Genomic DNA, 11,893 nt, shown 5'->3' with positions numbered 1-11,893 from the left:
TGAAACATACAGCAATATGGATGAATCTCACAGACATAATGGTAAGCACAAGAAGCCAGATACAAAACAGTATTCCTGTGTGATGCCAGTTATTAGAAGTTTAAGAAAAGACAAAAACTGTGGTGACAGCAATAAGACCCCTCTGGGGTGGGGGTTCTGGGTACCACCATACACGTGTTTCATATCTTGATCTGAGTGGTGGTTACATGGCTGTGTACATATAGAAAAGTTGAATCACATTTGTGATTTGTGCACTTTACTGAGCATATGTAATACCTAAAAAATAAAATAGTTATTTTTTTTTAAATAATTTAAAACAAAGTAAAGCAAGACTTTAACAATCCCTGCCCACTCGGGAACTTCCAGTCTGGAAGGGAGGCAGTCATGTAGGTTGGCAGTTACAGTACAGAGTGATAAGGGCTAGGATGGGAAGATTCTGGGGGCTACGAATTCACGTGGAGTTAGGGGCAAGGGCATCCAATCTACTCCTGGACACTAAGAAGGCTGCTTGGAGGAAGCAGCCTCTAGGTCGGAAAGATGAATGGATTTGGCAGGAACAATGGAAAAGTTATGTCCGAGGCAGCAGAAACAGCCTGCACAAAGACTTGGAGTCTTCAGAAATCAGTGATGGCTACTCGTCTGGAGCAGTTCACCTTTGGCTCTTTGAGTTCATTTCATTCTGTGTCCAAACATTGACACAGCCTTGAGGGAGACTGTGCATTACACTAGAGGTGGTGGAACAGCTGCTGTGTAGGGAGGACAGCACCTGCCCTCTGCCATGAGACTTTGGGAAATTCCTTAACCTCTTGGTGCCTCAATTTCCTCATCTGTAAACTGGGTGTGATTTTAATTATTCCAACCTCCAGAGTTGCTGTGAGGAATAAATGTATTAATACCTATAATGCATTTGCTATAGTATCTAGCATAGAGTAAGTGTTCAATATGTATCAACAATTATTATTATTATTATTCATTAAAAAATTGGGGGCATTGGCTTACCTTCATATGTGCTTTAGGCCCTGATGATGGTGGAGGGTAAGGAACCAGGATACAAGCATTAAGAAGTAATCCCATGGGGGTTGCAAGGGGAAAGTTCTTCCCAGATACGATTCCTTAACCCAGGGCCCCCAGGCAGCCTTCAGGGTCCCAGGAAACTGCCTGCTGACAGTGCCGGCCTATCAGGTGCACTTTCCTGGGCAGCTGGTGCATAACTGTTACCAGCTCCGTGCAGGCACCTCACAAAAGTTTAGGAGCACTGGAGAGGGCTGATGAGGGAAGGTGTGGGCTGTGACTGGGAGTGGAGCTGGCCCAGGCTTTGCTCTCAGGCAGAGCTGGACAACTGTGGCTGCCTGGCTGAGCCAAAGCTGGGGGGTCTTGTGAGGCTACACACAGGAAAACCAGAGGAAGAGGGGTCAGACTAGCTGCACCACTGCACCGGTGTGGGCTGTGGCATCGGGGCCAGGCAGGATGAGCAGGACCCAGGGCCAAGGAACTGAGTGTGGGAAGGCCTCAGAGGCTTGGCTCCTGTCCTCCCACAGCCCTGGGGATCTGTCTGCACAGCCTGCCAGGTCAGCCGGAGTCCCAGGCCCAGCCCACTCCCCAAAACTTGATTACTGTTCAGATCGAGCTCACACTGCTGTGGATTCCGAGGGGGGAGATGAGCAAACCAATAGGTGGCCCAGCCCTGGCCTAACCCTCTCTTACACTGGAAAGCAAGTCCAGTCAACACTTTAGACAGAGGCTCTGGTTAATTAAAAAACTCCAGTGAAAACTAAAACCTTTAAACTGAGTATATGATAGAATAACGATGGCAGCTGACAGTTATGGATTCTGTCCTAAGCTGGGGGTTGCCAGGAACAGAGTCAAATTTGAAGACACTTCGAGGAGGGGGAGTGTGTGACCAGGTTGCTGGGGGAGGGGCAGTTATGCAGCAACAAGCAACCCCCCCAGCATGGGCTAAGACACAAGAGTGCTTTGTTCTGTGTCTGACCACCATATTCCCAGCTTTCAGCTAAATCGCCTCATCTTGGGTTTTCTGAAGGCAGGCACAGCTGCAGGACACAGAGCAGGGGCTTGGAAAGAGGAAGCCCTGGAATCTTTTTTCTGATCAGGGACTCACATTTTCCTTGCAGCACCACACTCTTGAACTTGATGGGGGAGGGGGACTTGGCCAATCAGGGCACTGAATTCCTGACTGTGTCATTGGTTCAGGGGTAGGCACGTGACCCAGTCTGGGCCAGTGAAAATCCTCTGGAGTTGCTAAGCTGATGGGAAGAGGTCTGGAACTAGGAGGCCATCTTGCCACTCAGGGCGACCTTCCTTAGAGGGAGGTCCTCTTGGGGGGGGGCGGGGTGCACAGGGAAGCAGAGCCAGAGGAGAGGGGAGACAGCCTTCTGATTTGTTGAGCTCCTGGATCCAATCAAGCCCAAGACCAGATTACTAGGAACTTTCTGGATGCTGGAGCCAATTATTTTCATGTTTATTTAGACAGTAGGGCTTGGATTTCTCATAACTTGCAGTCGAGAGAGTTATGGGTGTCACTTGTGCCCATCAGAGGGCCTCTGGTGGTCCCCTAGACCCGTGCAGGCCCTTCTTGATAAGGTCTGTAAATCCACAGTGGCATGGCTGGCTGGCTGGCATGTGGTTCTGGTGGTGCCAGACCTGGGCCATGGTCTCAATTCCCCAGGAATCCTGACTTCCATGGTATCTCCTTCCATCACGCGCTGACATCAGGCACCTAGAAATCTACTTGTTAATCAGTCTGGCAGCCTCGGGACCCCCAAGAGTAGGTGGGCCTGAGGTGCACTGGCTTGACTCTGCCCTCTAGGAGTTCCCAAGAGCACCTCACACCCTCTGGGGGCAAGCGGACACTAACTGAGCAGGACTCACTCCTGACATGACCAGATAGAGGTCGCAAACTGATGCTGGTGGGCCACAGAATACTAGCAAAAAGTTGAATTCTTGTACACGTGAGGGTTTCCGACTCGTTGAGCAACAGGATTATTTGGCAAAGTTGGGCTCACATCTGTGCAGGGGAACGGCACGCTGCTGACCTCTTTGGGTGGAGCAGCTTCGCCCTATGTCCATAATCCTTTAGGTATCAACATTGGCCACGTAGTTGCCTGACCTTGAGACCCTGCTAGGAATTCAGAGCTGAGCCAGAGCCTGCATAGCAGGGTCTTGGATGAGAGAGGTCAGGATTAAATAAACAAGAAGGAAAGAAGGAAGAAGGCATGGAGGAGGGGGTAGACTGGGATGAACCCAGGCCTAGAGGCCTGAGCATTCCCCAGAGCCCAGCACAGAGTCTGGACAGCCAGGTTTGCTGAATAAATAAGTGGATGGATGAATGGATAGGGGGCAAAGGTGAGAGGTACAGAAAGCCTTTTCCAGATGGTGACGGGAAGCTGAAGAGGCCGGGTGCATGGAATAGGGAGCACATTCTTTTGCCGCAGCCCACGTGGGGCTGGTATCAGGGTCAAAGAGGGCTCGGCACAAGTAACCTCCACGATCAAGGCTGGAGCTTCCCCACCTCCCACCCTCCCACACTCTCTTCTCTGTCTGAGAGCCTCTCTACCTTCAACCTTTCACTATGAATTATTTTTCCCACTTAAATCTGTTTATATGAAAAGGGAAACCTACTGTCCCTACCCTAAATGGAAAACCAGCATCACCAGCCACAAAGAGAAGGGAAGCATCACAGTGTTGATAACCACAGACAGGACAATGTGAGGCAGGCCATGAGCCTGCGGCCTGATCTCTTTCTGTTTAAAACAGGAGATGACAGTATGGGTATGATTCCATTAATACCAGGTACTAGGGTGGTCAAATTCGGAGAGACAGAAAGTAGGAGGGCAGTTGCCAGGGCTGGGGAGGGGGAATGGGAGTTATTATTTAACGGGTACAGGGTTTCAGTTCTGCAAGATGAAAAAGTTCTGAGGATGGCTGGTGGTGGTGGTTGCACAATATTGTGAATGTAATTAACGCCACCAAATTAAACATTTAAAAATGGACAAGACAGTAAGTTTTATGTTATGTGTATTTTACCACATTTTTTTACAGGAGCTGAGCAGACATTAGAGAGGTTTCAAAGCCATCTCCTTCAAACTGAGCCTTTCTCCTGATTAAGCAGAACACGTGAAGGAGAATTGAAACGAGAGTGACTCACCATGTGACGTGGTATTATTTCAAATTAATATGTAAAACCGTGGTCAGAGGAAGAAAAGGGATAAGTAATGGGCCAGGGGTATAGGAAGGTGTGCGGAGGGACAGCCCCTCTGCAGTGCGAGCATTCTTGTGTCCTGCAGCAGGATGCCCTCGGTGGCTGCAGGCTGGCATGTGCCTGTGCTGGGGAGACAGGGGTTGCAGCTGTGGGGTTCCTAGCTCAGCGTGATCTTGGGGAAAGCACTTCACCTCCTGCTGCCTCAACTTCCTCCTCTGGCCAAGAGGAGGTAAAAGGGTGGCCATGAGGCTGCAGCGAGGCACTGTGTGGGAGAGCACCCTGCAGGCTCTGTCACCCGGCTTCCACAAGCACCCCCCTTCGGCTCTCTCTGATCAGTTTTGGTGAGGAGATCTATGAATTTGGTTCCAGTGTCTGGGATGGTTAGTTGATCAAACTCCCTGTTTTCACATCCTTCATGATGCTGGACAGCAGAGGAATTGGAGATTGTGCCATTGTACTGGGCCCATGAGGTGCCTCGTCCACAGTTAGTGCTCTTTAAGTGTCCGTTGACTGATTTCAGGGAGGAATTCTGTTCCAGGGGCATGTAGGTTGAACAGGCGTCCTGCCCTCAAGGTGCTCACCCCCAGTGGAGGAGAAGAACAACCCACCTGTCACCACACAGCAGCAAGAGAAATGCAGGGGAGGGAAGAACCTGGCAGGAGGGGTCCTGGTCCAGCTCAGGGAGAGGAGAGGGGCAGGAAATGGAGTCACTGATACTGCCTTTCTCAAGGTCAGCAATGCCCTCTATCTTGCCGACTCCAAAGGGCACTTTCCAGGTTTCGTTGCACAGCCCTCTCAGGAGTGTTGGGCATGGTGGCCCACCCTCTCCCTCCTGCGAACACCACTGCCCTCTCCTGGTGTCCTTCCTCCTTCCCTGGCGCTCTTCCTCAGTGCCTTTGCTCTTCCTCTACTCAGGCAAAGGAGTTGTTCTCCCTCCCTGGGTAGTCTTACCATCTCCAGCTCACGTCTCTGCCCAGCCCACTGGACTTCTCCACTTGCCAGTCTCCCAGTCTCTCAGTGTAAGGTGCTCAAACGTGAACTCTGGTTATCCCCCCCTCACCTGTTCCTCCACCTGGTGCCACCATTCACTCAGTGGCTTAAGCCACAAACCTGGTATTCATCGTTGATTTTTCCCTTTCTCTCATCCTCTGCATTGCATGCATCAGCAAACCGCAATAGCTCTCTGCCCCCCAAATATTTCCAACCTGTCTACTTCTCTCCTTCTCTACCCCATCCTGGACTGAGCCACCGTCTGCTTTCTGGACAGCTGCAGAGTCTCCTGAACTGCTTTCCCATCGTCACTGCCTCTTCCATGGAAGAGCTAGTCATCTCAAATTCACTTCCAGAAACCCGATCAAACATGCCCCTTCTGAAAACCATTTGTCAGCTCCCCACTGATTGCAGCAGCATCGGGCCCTGCCTGACTCAGCTCCTGATACTGCCCTCTCGTCCTGGGGCCCTGGGTCCTCTTCCCAGCTCTGCCTCTGCTCCAGCCTAGCAGGCTCAGAGTCCCTTTCTCTGCCACGCCAAGATCTCAGCTTCTTTAGTGTGTTTGCACCTGTTCTTCACCCACTCCCCACTCTCCCTTGGTGACAGACTCCGTCTCCTTCAATATCCCCTCCTCAAGGAGGCCTTCCCCAGCGACCCCACCGAAATTAGGTTGTCTCCATCGCGGGACAGGTACTTTCAGTTTTTTTTAACTTTTTGACCACACCGTGAGGCTTGCGGGATCTTAGTTCCCCAACCAAGGATCGAACCCGGGCACCTGGACTGAAAGTGCTGAGTCCTAACTACTGGACTGCCAGGGAATTCCCAGAACAGGTATTTTCTTTCTCACCTCTCGCCAGTTTTCTCTTGGCATCCTTTTTCGGTTTTGTTTTCTTAATTATAAAAATTTCACACATACACACAAGTAGAGAGATAATAGTACAATGAACCCTCATACACTTAGTCTACAGATTTAATAATTAAGATTTTGTCATATTTGCTTCAAGCCTTCAGCATTTTTTCTTTGCTGAAGTCTTTTAAGGCAAATTCTAAACATTATGTCGTTTCACTTTTACATGCTTGAGTATGCATCTTTTAAAAGTATGGTCATTTTCTTACATAACCACAATGCCAGTAACACACATATAGCAGAATGGACAATTCTTGGTGTCGTTCAATACTCAGTCTAAAATCAAGTTTCCCAGTTATCTCAAATATGTCTTTGAACCATTGGCGTAAATCATAGCCTAAACAGGATCCACATGCTGCATCTGGTTCCTGTGCTCTTTGTTCTCTTTGCTCTAGAGCAGCTCCTTCTTTTCCACATTTGCCACAGAAGCCAGGTCAGCCTCCTGCAGGATCATTTCATGTTCTGGTTTTGTCTGTTTGCTTCTCCATGGAGCCATCTAACGGGTTCCTCTCTTCTCTGTATTCCCTGTGGGTGGAAACCCACTTAAGTTCACATCTGTAGGTGATGCCATGTGCTTGCTGTGTCATCATCCCTGGAGGCCCACGGTGCCCTGCTATCACTTCTCGTGTTGCTGAGACTGACCAGTGGGGTCCGGTGGTGACAGCCTCCTCCCTCAGTCGTACAGCTTCCTGTCAGCCCTTCACCTGTTAGTTTCATCCACTGATAAGTGTTTCCTGAATCAGTTATTTGATAAGGGTTTGCCAAATGGTGATTTTCTATTTCTTTCATTTCTTCCAAACTAGAGGCACACCCAGAGGGGAAAGTATGTGGGAGCAGTCCACTCTGAGGCAGGCAACTGGGGTGGGGGCTGTTGTCTGTAAAGAACTTTAAAAAGAATGAAATGGACTAAAAGTCCTCTGCTCTTATCAATACCATGGCCTTGCCATCCTGAATAATGTCAGTGGTGGACCGCTTCTCCTCGAAGGGGCAGAGTGCACCTGCCCAGCCCCCCACGAGGTACATCACTGTTCTGAATTTACTCACTGGAGTCTTCTGTAAAGAAATTTTCCATATCAATTAGGGCTATTTGGTTGCCCTGAAATACAGCTCATATGGTGGAATAAATGCTGAATTCTCTCCTTTTTTTAAAAAAAATTAATTAATTAATTTTTATTTATTTTATTTTTGGCTGTGTTGGGTCTTCATTGCTGCGTGCGGGCTTTCTCTAGTTGCGGCGAGCGGGGGCACTTTCATTGCATTGCACAGGCTTCTCATTACGGTGGCTTCTCTCGTTGCGGAGCACGGGCTCTAGGCTCACAGGCTTCAGTAGTTGTGGCACATGGGCTCAGTAGTTGTGGCTTGCGGGCTCTAGAGCAGAGGCTCAGTAGTTGTGGCACACGGGCTTAGTTGCTCTGCGGCATGTGGGATCTTCCCAGGCCAAGTCTCAAACCCGTGTCCCCTGCAGTGGCAGGCGGATTCTTAACCACTGCGCCACCAGGGAAACCCTGAATTCTCTCCTTTTAATTAAGCCCCATATTTTCGTTCTTCATAGCACTTGAGACATTTCATAATTGTGCGTTTGTTTACTTGCTTGGGGCCCTTCATCCTTGAGTAGTAAGCTGCACAAAGGCTCATAGGAGGCACTCAGTATTGACACATTTGAGTGAAAGATTCATAAATGAAGGCCAGGAAGGGTGAGCAGACAGTGTTAGAGGTGGGGTGGCAGAGGAGAGTGTTTGGGGAGAAGACCCAGAGGCTACAGACATCAGGGCACATCCTGGGAGCGACAGATGTCAGGTGTGTCTGGGGTCAAGGGTGAGGTGGGAAATGGGGAGAGCTGAGGCTGAGGGGGGCCCAGGAACAGGAGCCAGAGGAGTGCCCTCTCTGCCATGCTTCATGAGCAGCTGGACTCTATTCGAGGGACGTGGCGCCATAGAATCTCTGTGGCCACCCCACCAACACACACCTGCCCCATGGCCTCCCAGATGGAGCCCGCTCCACGGGAAGCACACCCAGTACAGAGATTTGGTTGTGCTCTACGCTAGCTAGTGCTCGCCTTGCTCCTCTCTAATTGCTCTGTTTTCCTTCCACTTCACAAGTGGGTTGGCTAGTAACACCAAAGTCTGTTTTATGTACATATAGATAGCAAACACAAAATGTGTGGTAACGAGAGAGACTATAAAAAAAAAAATGTGTGGTAAGCTGTGTTTCATCTTTACGTTACTAACACACAAAAGCAAGAAAGCTCCAAGTTAGACCATCTGCAATTCAGCCGAGTATGCAGCGAGCCATATGGTGAAAACATGAAATGGAAGACAACAGAAGCGCATCACCCAGCCTTCGTCTGAAGACTCCCTCGGCAAGCGCCCTGCTGTCCTCTCTGAGGCTGGCCATCCTTCATCCATCCATCCATCCATCCATCCATGCATCAAAGCTTCACTGAACTCCTGTCACATGCCAAGCACTGTTCCTTCACTAGCAATAGAGGAAGCATGACAGCAGAGATCTGTCCTCAGTGGGGAGAGAGGATCAGGACAAAAGGAAGTAAATCAACATGTGAAAAAGATGTTTCCCACCGGTTATAAGAGCTCCTGAAGAAGTGACTGGGTGATGTGACAGAGTGAGCAGAGCAGAGGCATATCACCTCAGCTACGTGGCTTCAGGAAGGTCTTTCTCAAGAAGAGATGTTTGAGCTAAGACCTGAAGCATAAGAAAAATGCAGCAAGTAGAGCTGTGGGGACAGTGTTCCTGGCAGAGGGAACAGTGTGTGCAAAGGCCTAGAAGTGGGAAAAAATTCAGTGCTTTAGTGGAACAGCAAGAAGGCTGGAGTATAGTGAGTGAGGGGGCGTGGGAGAGAGAAGGTGGAGGGGGAGAAGGCAAGGTGGCTACTGTGGGGTCTTGCCAGATGCATGTAGGAGGAAATTTGGATTTTACTCTAATGCTGTTAGAAGCCCTTGAAGGGTTTTAAATAGGAGAGTGGTTCATTTGATTTACATGTTTAAAGATCACTCTGCTGCTGGGGAGAGTGTGGACATGGGAAACAGGCATATCCTGGAGCACAGGGACCAGTGGTCCAAGACAGGCAAGATGGCAGCTTGACCAGAGCTGGCACAATGTGGTGTGGACACAGGGGTCAGATATGTTTGCAAATAGAGTGAGGGTAGGCTGCCCATCGCCTGCTGAGAATGCAGACCTATGGCCTTGGGACCCTGGAGGCTGACAAGGGCCAGACAACGGTAGCTGGGCAGAGCGTGCTGTGAAAACAAAGCTCTCTGCAGGCAAGGTGCCCCATCTGTGTCATTCTTTGTGGAAGGCCTAGTTTTCTTTCCTGTCTCCTCACCTCTGTGGTCATAATCGTATGACCGCAGGCCATATGATTGACAGGCCATAAGAATGACAGGCCACTGTCATTCTTCTGGCAGGTGGAGATCTAGGGAGGGGAAGTGACTGCCTAAGACCACACAGTGACAGGGGCACCTCTGGAAGATCCTTCTTCAAGACTGCAGCTAGCCCTGGGGTGTCAGACTGCCCTTCTCAGGGCCCGCCTGGCTGTACTGCGCTCCAGTTGGTGAAGGAAGGCTGGTCCTGTCCATACCAGCAAGACCCCACATTCGTGCATAGCCCGGAGCCGCAGGCTTTTCCGTCTTAGTTGTGTGAGTGCCCCTTTGCCTTATTGGAGGATAGAGGTAGACTGCATGCTGCAGTTTGGGTTCTACGGAAGCAGAGTTTAGTGTGCAGAGGTGTGTTAGGGAGGCATGTTAGGGAGTGCCCTGGGGACCAGCACCTGGGGACAGGAGGGAGCAGAAGCAGGAGTGCGCAGGGGGCTTTGAGCTCTGGAGCTGCCGGCTGCTGGGCCAAAGCATCTGGAGCTTGCTATCCCCGCCTCCATCGGTGATTGCCTGGCAGGTGGGGCTGCGGCAGTCCCAGCCAACTAGGGCTGGAGGCTGAAGGCCCGCAGCACTGCCAACAGCCTGGGCAACAGGACCTTCTTCAGAGGGGTCTTGAGCGGTGCAGCTATGTGTTCATCACACTTCACTAACTCAGATGTGACTGATTTGTAAACCAGCAGTTGGGGTTGTGATGAAGTGTCATCTTCCTTTTCCTTAAGCAGGACTAGCCAGAGGTCCAAGGCCATGAGCAGCAGACTCAGTGGGAGCCCGATTTACATGCCAGCAACTAAAAGAGCAAAGACAAATGCCCCTTCTCCTCCATCGAGCCAGGCCCTATTAGACACCTCTGGTCAATCTAATTCAGTTCTTCAGAAGCATGCACTGTGTGTCTCCCCAGTGTGCTCAGGGCTGTCCTTCCCTCGTGGAGTTGACAGGCTCGTGGCGCAGGGAGACATCAGTCAAATGACCATGCTGAGGACCACATCATGAATACTGGTAACAGCAAGAATTCCTGTTTTGGTGCATTGGTTTTACCATCTCAGCAAGTACGAGGTATAATGCAACCACCATCAGCAACCTGATGCTGGTGTTAGCGTTAGCCTCTCTTCAGATCAGGTCACAGCAGCCCTCAAGACCAGCAGCTAGGATGCAGTAGAGCATAGATACCTGCTCTGAAAGCAGGAATGGAGTTATTTGGAACTGATCTGGGCTGGGGAGGCAGGAGAAGGGAGGAGGTCAAGAATGGCTCCTCTGAGGAGCTGGTGCTTGAGCTGAGAGGTAAGGGGTGAGAAGGAATTGAGGAGAAAGGAGGAGCTCCAAGTGGAGGGAAGGACATGGAAAAGGCCCTAGGGCTGGCAAGACCAAGGATCGTTTCAGGAATGGGAGGCGGCAGGGGCCCTGGTATACTCAGGCTGAGATGCCAGCCACGGTGAGTTCTTCCTTCTTCAAACTGAGAGCCATGGGAGGCAATCAGAGGTGTGTCCTAGAAAGACTCCTTGAGCCGCCATGTGGAGAATGAGCTTCTGAGGGAGCTAGGTGCTGGAGACTACTGTGATCATCAGGGAGGTGGTGGCCACTGGGGTCTGGGTATAGCAGGGCGGGCAGGAAGAAGCTGGATTCAGTGCTGTTTGGAGTAAGATCAACTTGGCTTGGGTGGATTTGTGGCGGGGAGCAAGGGTCCAGAGATCTAGTGTTCCTGGCCTGCAGAGCTGGCCTCTAATGACACCCTTCACTGGGGTGGAGAACCCAGGACATTCAATATCCTGGGAAGTAACACAAAGGCGAAAGTAACATTTTCCCCTGACTTTTATATATCAAGTACATTAAAACAACAGAGGAATAGTGTAATGAACACCTAACTCCCACTTAGAATCACCGGTTGTTAATATTTCGCTACATTTGCTTTTCCTCATTCTTTCTGCACACACACACACACACACACACACACACACACACACACACACTTTTTGCTGTACAATTGCAGACAACATGACTCTTCACCCCTAGATATTTGTAACCCCTAAGATTAAGGACATTGTCCTCAATAAACCCTATGGCATTTTCGCATCTAAGAACATTAACAATTATCTCATGATACCATTTGATACCTAATCCATGTCAAAAAGCCCCAGTTGTCCCCAGATTTTGTTTTTAACCAAGATCCAGTCAAAGTCCCCGCACTGTGTTTAGTTGTCGGGTCTGCTCTTTGGTCTCTTTCAACACAGAGCAGCCCCTACCCCATGCTCACCCCTTTTCTCCCCATGACTTTGGCTCTTTGACAAGTCCAGGCCAGCTGTCTTGTAGGACATGGTGCACTCTGGATTTGTCCGATGGTTGCAAATGTTTTGCCTTTTCTTTATAAAAGAGCTTTATTGAGATACAGTTCAC

The sequence above is a fragment of the Stenella coeruleoalba genome (genome assembly GCF_951394435.1).
Source record: "Stenella coeruleoalba genome assembly, chromosome: 20".
NCBI classification, from domain to species: domain Eukaryota; kingdom Metazoa; phylum Chordata; class Mammalia; order Artiodactyla; family Delphinidae; genus Stenella; species Stenella coeruleoalba.
Note: the sequence above shows the minus strand (reverse complement) of the source record.